Source organism: Rutidosis leptorrhynchoides, chromosome 9 (assembly GCF_046630445.1).
Source record: "Rutidosis leptorrhynchoides isolate AG116_Rl617_1_P2 chromosome 9, CSIRO_AGI_Rlap_v1, whole genome shotgun sequence".
Classification (NCBI taxonomy): domain Eukaryota; kingdom Viridiplantae; phylum Streptophyta; class Magnoliopsida; order Asterales; family Asteraceae; genus Rutidosis; species Rutidosis leptorrhynchoides.
In genome coordinates, this window is record NC_092341.1 from 307,646,661 (window position 1) to 307,656,497 (window position 9,837).

The window sequence follows — 9,837 nt, forward strand, 5'->3', positions numbered from 1 at the left end:
GGCCACAAGATTTCAGTTTCATAAATATCCGTACACTAGCAAGTGTATAAAAGCATTCTATAAGTTGTAGGCACCCGGTAACAAGCCTTAACGTTCATGTTTTACCCTCTGAAAGTACACCGAATCAGGTGTGTTATATAAACTTCGAAGTACTAAAGCATCCCATAGTCAGGATGGGGTTTGTCAGACCCAATAGATCTATCTTTAGGATTCTCGCCTACCGTACATAGACAAGTAGTTTAATGTTACCAAGCTAAGGGTATATTTCTGGTTTAAACCCACATAGAATTAGTTTTAGTACTTGTGCCTATTTCGTAAAACATTTATAAATCAGCGCATGTATTCTCAGCCCAAAAATATATATAAAAAGGGAGCAAATGAAACTCACCTTAAATAGCAGTTGAAGTATTCCACGCAAGAAAGGAAAGTAAAGCAAGTAAGTGACCGATATATCAACTAGAAGTAGTTCTTTAAGAGAGAAATGAGAGATTAAGGTGTAAGTTTGAAATGAGAAATGTATGTGGTATTTATAGTTGAAAATGTTAGGTAAAAAAAAATTAAAATAAAATAAGTAAATCTTAAAAGTTAAAATAAGAAAAATTATTTTGTATTTTTATTAAAAGTAAATCTTAAAAGTTAAAATAAGAAAAAGTAGTTTGTATTTTTATTAAAAGTAAAATCTTAAAAGTTAAAATAAGAAAAAGTAGTTTGTATTTTTATTAAAAGTAAAATCTTAAAAGTTAAAATAAGAAAAAGTATTTTGTATTTTTATTAAAAGTAAATTTTAAAAGTTAAAATAAAAAAAAGTAGTTTGTATTTTTATTAAAAGTAAAATCTTAAAAGTTAAAATAAGAAAAAGTAGTTTGTATTTTTATTAAAAGTAAAATCTTAAAAGTTAAAATAAGAAAAAGTATTTTGTATTTTTATTAAAAGTAAATCTTAAAAGTTAAAATAAGAAAAAGTAGTTTGTATTTTTATTAAAAGTAAAATCTTAAAAGTTAAAATAAGAAAAAGTAGTTTGTATTTTTATTAAAAGTAAAATCTTAAAAGTTAAAACAAGAAAAAGTATTTTGTATTTTTATTAAAAGTAAATTTTAAAAGTTAAAATAAAAAAAGTAGTTTGTATTTTTGTATTTATTTATTAAAAGTAGATATAGTTTTGATTTTTTTTTTATAAAATTCTATAAAAAAAAATTTGTTTAATATATTTCTAAGAACATTTAACATTTTATTTCTATATTTGTTTAATTATTAAATACGAATTTTATATAAAAATTATTATTATATTTAGTTTTTATAAAAATTAATATTTATGATTATTAATTTATAGTTTTTATTAGTTTTATAAATGTTATAATATTATGTATTATTTAGTTAATTATATATTCTATTAACTAAATAACAAAAGTAATATAAATATTATATATATATTCATTGATGTAATTATGTTATATTATATATCATAATCTTATTTATAATATTTATAATTATATTATTTATTTTAAGCGTACGTTTATTCGGTCAACGTTAAATTTATTCGTATATAACAACTCTAGGTATTTTAGTAAAATCGGAAGTCGAAAAGTGAGGGTTGTTATAGTACCTACCCGTTAAAAGAAATTTCGTCCCGAAATTTAGTTTTTGCCATCAATCAGCGTTGTTCGTACCTAAACGAGGATATTTACGTTTTATCTGGTCTTCACGTTCCCAGGTAGGTTCGGGGCCTTTCGTGAATTCCAACGGATAGAATATTGTTCTGTTTCATGCATTTAAATAATACGAACCCTAATTTCTTACAGGTTCTTCTATAAAGTGCATTTTATCATTAATGCGGAGGTTATCTAAAGGATTAATAAGAGTGTCATTTGACTAGGTTATCCTCAAAAGGGATGATGGTGTTATACGAGCATTTTAGTAAACTGAACACATGAAATGTGTTATGAATAGTATTGAGCTTATTTAAAACTTTGAGTGTTTATGTCACAATATTAGGGTAGACAAAACAGAGAGTAGTTCATGAAAATTATAGTCATGAAGTTTGATAGAGATCATCATTGTTTACAACAAAAATATTGTAATGATGAATATAAGTTGAAAAAATAAAGTTTTATCACTACTGAATAATATGGATAAAACGATTTGATTATAGGAAGCGTATAAATGAAGCTATTGTAAAAGAGTGAATGAGAAATTAAATGTTCGCCTTAACTTTTGACGTAGTCACGATTGATTTTTGGAATTCAAGGGATTAAAGGAAATCTTCGTAATCCATAAGATTTGATTCTCCGGTAATTAAGGAATTTGAAATTTTCTTTGATTAAATGAGGTGAATTGCTTCAATTGCTGTGTTTGGAATTTTGCTATAAATTAGCTTCTTCCGTTTCATTATCTTCACCACTTCTATACTTTCTTCCTCAATTCATACTTCCAAAGATTGTGAGAATGCTCCATCCAGTTCTTATCCTGGATATTTTTCTGACTATCATTTCAGTAATTCTTCTTTTTCATTTACCACTAGAGGAATTTGTTTTCTTCTACTATTACCTTGGGGTTATAGTGTTTTTAATTCTCCCATGTCTTTACGTTGCAATACGTATTGATATACACGGTTTGTAATTTCGGTATCGTTATCGGGCTACATATTTTCCCTTATATGTCGGAGCTCTTTGCCTTTTTATTCTCCTCTCGACTCTAAGTAAAGCGAGTAATGGTCCAGAATTTGTAGGTATGAAGTTTCGAATGGACCTACTGTTCTAAGCGTAATATCACGATTTGATTTGGTAAATTACCAGAATTACTGAGGATAGAACTATCAAGAATATATTTGCTTAATATGTTCAGAGATTAAGTAGAATGTAAGAGTCGTGTAACATGGCAAATGATGATTATAAAGTCTATGAATCATCATCTTCCATTAAAAATTTAGCATGACTTACTGTAATATAATCATGTTAGCCTGACGTCATTATATTATACTAACTCATGCTTCAATTCTCAACACTACTTCAAATCATTCAAAATTTGAATTTAAATTTTACGGAATATAGAAACTTAAACAGTTTTCCTTTATGATGTAATAAAGATATTGCAAAGAGATAATTAATTGCGGACAAGAATCGTTATGAAGATATCTTTAGAAATATCGAGGATATTTATAACGAAAGATATGATGATATTTTAGAATTTCTAAAATCGATGGATAATGAAGAAATTCTTCTGTAAGGATTTAGAATGCGTAAAAAGATCTTCTGTGATTTCCTTCAGAAATCGAATCATCTAGATTCTTTGGTTATAGGTTTAGTCCTTGGGATTTGTCCTTGGTCTCCTTCATGTTTTGCTCAATCCGTCTTTCAATACCAGATATTCTTTTGAGCTTTTCCAACACACAATTCTTTATTATCAAGCTTCTGGTCATTAAGGCCATCTACAGCTTTTGCTGCTTCATCAGCATTCTCAAGGTTAACTGATCTGAATCATTGATTATCAATCTGATATGTTTTCAAGGATTTTGAAGAATGTACAATGTAATATATTAATGTGAATGTTAAATATTTCTTGGGTATTACCTACCCGTTAAAATATTTTCACAATTAATAGTTTGTACAAAAGAATTTTTAAATACAATCTTTATGAAAATATACATACATATATATTTTCTTCAGATGTAATTATGGATTTAATAAGTTAATATAATATTAAACTCATTTGATTTACGGTTGAAACGAGAATAAATAATCTCCAAAACTTTTGAGATTACATAATCGTCGCGAAATATTTCTTTAATGAAGTTATGAATCAATACTTCATCGTTCATTGTTATTAATATACCTCAGTAAATGATGTTGATGCTCGTGGATTTCTTGTGAAATTCATAAGGCACAAATGATGTTTTCGAGAAATTTTCGAGTACATCGAAAAATAGGAGTGTAAAATCACACATGCATTTGAATAATACACTTAGTTTATTATGAAATGGAGTTTATTGTACTGAAGCAGTGATTAATGATTGTTAAGTCATTAACGAAGGATGTACATCATAGCGTATTAGTGATATGAATTAACCAAGTAGTACATACTAGTTAAGATTCACACGTAATAGTTTAGTACGAAAAGATTTATTATTGTTCCAAACCATATATATATAAAGTATACATATATAATTCTTCAGGAAGAATGAGTCAATACATCTTAACTCATTATTACTAATATTCCTTAGTATCTATGGGCGTATGATGTCGATGTTTGAGGTACCGATTATGATGTTGAGACGTGGGATGCTGATGTTGTTGTTGGTGAAGCTGATGCTGTTGGTGGTGATGCTGATAGTACTGGTGGTGCTGGTGCTGGTGCTAGTGCTGCTGTTGGTGCTGCTTGTGGTACTTGGTTAGTAAGTGTGAGCCTAGCTACCAAATCGCGCACTATTTTCTCCAGGGTTTCTACTTTATGCTCAAGTCTATGGATTTGTTCTACCCATTCCTCTGTAAGGTTTGTCAATTCTTGATATTTAGTTCGAAGTCTTCTAACTTCTTCTAATAACCCTTTCTGGTTAGAATTCGAGAGTAGAGGACGAATATTGTCGTTAGTTACATCGAGTCGACCTTCGAGGCGGAAAATCCTTGCGAAAAGAGTGAAAACGGTATTGCGAACAGGTTCGCCAGTAAGAGGATCGAGTACTCCGACGTTTGGTGGTAAGTTTGGCTCGTGATAAGGAGTACCTTCTTCATTTCTCCATAGGGTGAGTATTTCGCGAACCCATCCCCATTTTCTAAAGAAATCATGGTAATTGATCGGTGGGTGTGCTCCTGTCACGCTATCTTTGGAGCTAGAGGAACTTGAGGAATTAGGTGAGAAATCCATATTATGTGTTTGGAATAGGGTTTGATATGAAATGGGTGTTGAATATTGAATGATATATTCATCTCCTTGAATACGTATATATAGCAGAAAGATTTCCGTAATTTACGGAGGAAATTTAGGAAAAGTGTTAGACAAGGTCTATTGGGAATAGATATGCTAAGATATGATTTGTCTATACTCTAATAATGGCAGTATGACGTGTCGAGATTATAAAATGATAAGTATGTAATCTAATAATCTTTCGATTAAAGACTTTCAATTCGTATACTGTGATAACCCAATGACATTTCCCGGTTCGCAAACCGATGCATAAAGGCATAAGGCATATAGGTTCGTGATATAACAGGGAGTTATATACGTTTGAGTATGAATTATAGGAGTTTCAAAAATCTTGGATAATATTTCATGTAATACATATGTAATACACAAAACCAGGATAGATGACTAGGTGAGTTGTTCTTAATAAGTTCACCACTTATTAAGTGCGTAAGTGACTAAGTGTTGTATGATCACTATAGTCAGGTTTGATATTGTGCACCATACCCAAACATCTATGCCACCGCCGAGTCACTTGAATGATCAATTGTTACAGGTTGGCCCAGGAATTCTCGACCAAAATCTAAGTTTGGCATTCGAAATCCACAAGCGTCCCATAGTGGTACCAAGGATCACCCTAGGCCTTAAGTAGCGTTGACGTTCGAGTAATTTCACATTATCGTGTATGTTATAATCTTAAGATTTAAGTATAGTTTCTAAGATATAGTGTAGCATTTATCAATTAAAGGCAACAATTAAAGGCACTATGGTCAAGGAAAGTTGTAGTCCTACATTGCTAAGGTACCTAATTGTATAAGGCACACATAAAATGCAATCCTGGTTCTCTACAACAACCTGCTCTGATACCAATCTGTCACACCCCCAAATTAGGGCCTAGGGTATTTGTGACTAATTATATCAAATCACAGTTGTATAAACAAGAACGACTCTATATGAGACGTTTTGAATAAAACATTTATTAATAAAACAGCGAAAGCATTAAAAGTTTTACATCAAATTTAAACTGAAATAATAATAATAGTCTTAATGCAAAGTAAATTTAATGAAATGAAGACTCCATGTAGCAGCATTCAATTCATCAGGTAGCAATCATGGCAATCATCTTATTCATCACCTGAGACAAAACATGCTTAAAGTGTCAACCAAAAAGGTTGGTGAGTTCATGAGTTTATCAAAATCAATCATTTCCGTTATAATAATAGGCCACAAGATTTCAGTTTCATAAATATCCGTACACTAGCAAGTGTATAAAAGCATTCTATAAGTTGTAGGCACCCGGTAACAAGCCTTAACGTTCATGTTTTACCCTCTGAAAGTACACCGAATCAGGTGTGTTATATAAACCTCGAAGTACTAAAGCATCCCATAGTCAGGATGGGGTTTGTCAGACCCAATAGATCTATCTTTAGGATTCGCGCCTACCGTACATAGACAAGTAGTTTAATGTTACCAAGCTAAGGGTATATTTCTGGTTTAAACCCACATAGAATTAGTTTTAGTACTTGTGCCTATTTCGTAAAACATTTATAAATCAGCGCATGTATTCTCAGCCCAAAAATATATATAAAAAGGGAGCAAATGAAACTCACCTTAAATAGCAGTTGAAGTATTCCACGCAAGAAAGGAAAGTAAAGCAAGTAAGTGACCGAGATATCAACTAGAAGTAGTTCTTTAAGAGAGAAATGAGAGATTAAGGTGTAAGTTTGAAATGAGAAATGTATGTGGTATTTATAGTTGAAAATGTTAGGTAAAAAAAAACTAAAATAAAATAAGTAAATCTTAAAAGTTAAAATAAGAAAAATTATTTTGTATTTTTATTAAAAGTAAATCTTAAAAGTTAAAATAAGAAAAAGTAGTTTGTATTTTTATTAAAAGTAAAATCTTAAAAGTTAAAATAAGAAAAAGTAGTTTGTATTTTTATTAAAAGTAAAATCTTAAAAGTTAAAATAAGAAAAAGTATTTTGTATTTTTATTAAAAGTAAATTTTAAAAGTTAAAATAAAAAAAAGTAGTTTGTATTTTTATTAAAAGTAAAATCTTAAAAGTTAAAATAAGAAAAAGTAGTTTGTATTTTTATTAAAAGTAAAATCTTAAAAGTTAAAATAAGAAAAAGTATTTTGTATTTTTATTAAAAGTAAATCTTAAAAGTTAAAATAAGAAAAAGTATTTTGTATTTTTATTAAAAGTAAATCTTAAAAGTTAAAATAAGAAAAAGTAGTTTGTATTTTTATTAAAAGTAAAATCTTAAAAGTTAAAATAAGAAAAAGTAGTTTGTATTTTTATTAAAAGTAAAATCTTAAAAGTTAAAATAAGAAAAAGTATTTTGTATTTTTATTAAAAGTAAATTTTAAAAGTTAAAATAAAAAAAGTAGTTTGTATTTTTGTATTTATTTATTAAAAGTAGATATAGTTTTGATTTTTTTTTGTATAAAATTCTAAAAAAAAATTTGTTTAATATATTTCTAAGAACATTTAACATTTTATTTCTATATTTGTTTAATTATTAAATACGAATTTTATATAAAAATTATTATTATATTTAGTTTTTATAAAAATTAATATTTATGATTATTAATTTATAGTTTTTATTAGTTTTATAAATGTTATAATATTATGTATTATTTAGTTAATTATATATTCTATTAACTAAATAACAAAAGTAATATAAATATTATATATATATTCATTGATGTAATTATGTTATATTATATATCATAATCTTATTTATAATATTTATAATTATATTATTTATTTTAAGCGTACGTTTATTCGGTCAACGTTAAATTTATTCGTATATAACAACTCTAGGTATTTTAGTAAAATCGGAAGTCGAAAAGTGAGGGTTGTTATAGATACTTCCACCTTGAGGGTCCGACTAAGTGTCGGGAATACATTATAATTGACTTGACATTAAGGGGTCAAGCTAGAAAAAAAAAGGAATTATATGTATTCTTTGAGCCTAAACTTCATAAGATTATGATGACTGGAAGTAATTCAAATTATCTTGCGATGATAAATTGAATTATATGGACTTTAAAGATGTCCAAGAGGAATTCTCTTTACACATAATTAAAGAAACCTCCTTCATAAGTGGCATATCATTGCGCATACGAAGGAAATAAGACTGAATGATTGATAAGAGACATGATTTATAAGAAACCCAGGATGGTGTTTAGTCTCAAGCGGATTTTGTCATGATACAAGGGATGTGATGTTAGATTCGTTGTGAGAAAAGTATGGAGAATTAGAATGATGCATCTTCTATTCTCAAGCTTTGGTCTTAAGTCTATGGCATGCTAGACTAGACATGTTAATGTTGATCACCTGCAGGGATCTATTAACAGTGAATATTCCATTGTATGGAATTTACGTACATACAAAATCAAAGTTTCATTCAGTAACATGAAGATTTGTTGATAATAATGATGTGGATTAAATCCATTTTATATGGAATTCAATAAATTTGAAGATAATTATAAACATAAAGATATCTATCTTTATTATATTATCTTGGATGTTGAATTTCCTAACTAGATTTCAGATTTACATGTATGATTTGAGTGCAAAAACTTTATTAAGTTTTCTAAATTCGATGTCTTTAGGTCCAACCTAGAATATGATTTAGAATTGCTCAATATCCATTAAAATCTGAAACATGAAAGATGTAAATCTTATGTGGGGGCATTTGATCGCATCATTGAATAGAATCATATTTGATATATATGATTAGGATTGAAACTTATATCAAGTTACAAGACATGTGGGGGAAGCTGTGAATGGATAAGCATTAACCTACTAGTTGTGTAAGTTGAACACAAAACCATGGAAATGTGAGGGTACATTAGAGTAGGTTGAAAACTCGTTCTCGATAGAGCAACTTGGTCATTGAATGGACTTCTCACTAGAAACGGAAGTCATTCAGGCTTGCATTTTGATATCAAGTATGATAAATGATTCATTTGAGGGCTATTCAAGACCTTTTCAGCCAATGATAGTAATTAAGATTGACGTAGTCAATATAATTACGATAGAACAACTAATCTCTTTATAGGTTATCTTGGTTAACTTTGTAGAGTTAACTGATAACAATTGGGATCCGACAACCATGGGGTTGAGAAGAGATTACGTTGTGGAATGAGACTAAAGCCCTTGAAAATATAGTTTATATGAAGGAAACCTAACCCAGTTGACTGGAGATCCTAAGATCTAGGTTCAATAGGACAACCTAATTGTATAAACTGTGGGTGGTTACTGTGGGGGAGTTCATAAACCTCCAAAACTAATTAAGGGAGTTGTACAACTTCCTAGTCCATTCCGATAAATAAAAGTGACATTATATGAGGCTAAGCTTTTGGTTTTTATTGATTTTTAAAGATAAAAGCTTAAGGCTATTGGAGATCTTTAAAAAATCACCTACGTGAGAGAGAAGTGGGGTCGCTTCGAAGGGAATTAAATGGGAATTGCTAACAGCTCTTGCAGAACCAGGCTAGTGTTTCAGGACCATAATGAACACGACTATGAAGACTTGACAATGTCAGGGAGAATCCTGTGTGAAGTGTATTGTCGTCTACCCAAATAGCAGACCAGTTCAAAGACATCGCGTCTACTGTGAGCTAGGAGACTAAGTGCATTTCATAAGGGAAGGTTCAAAGGGTAACACCTACCTATCCGATGCAGGATTCAACTGTTGAAAATATTAAAATTAAAATAAAAATAAGCTATTTGTAAATGGGTTATCTTATCCCATTTTTTTATTAAAATTAAAATTAAAATAATCTTTATATATAAATGGGTTATCTTATCCCATTTAACAGTTTACAGCCGACAAACCCTAAATTTCAACATCTCCTCTCTCCCTTCCAATTTCATCCCCAAATTCAACCTCTCCGACACCAATCTACCGTTTCTCCTGCTATTTGATGAT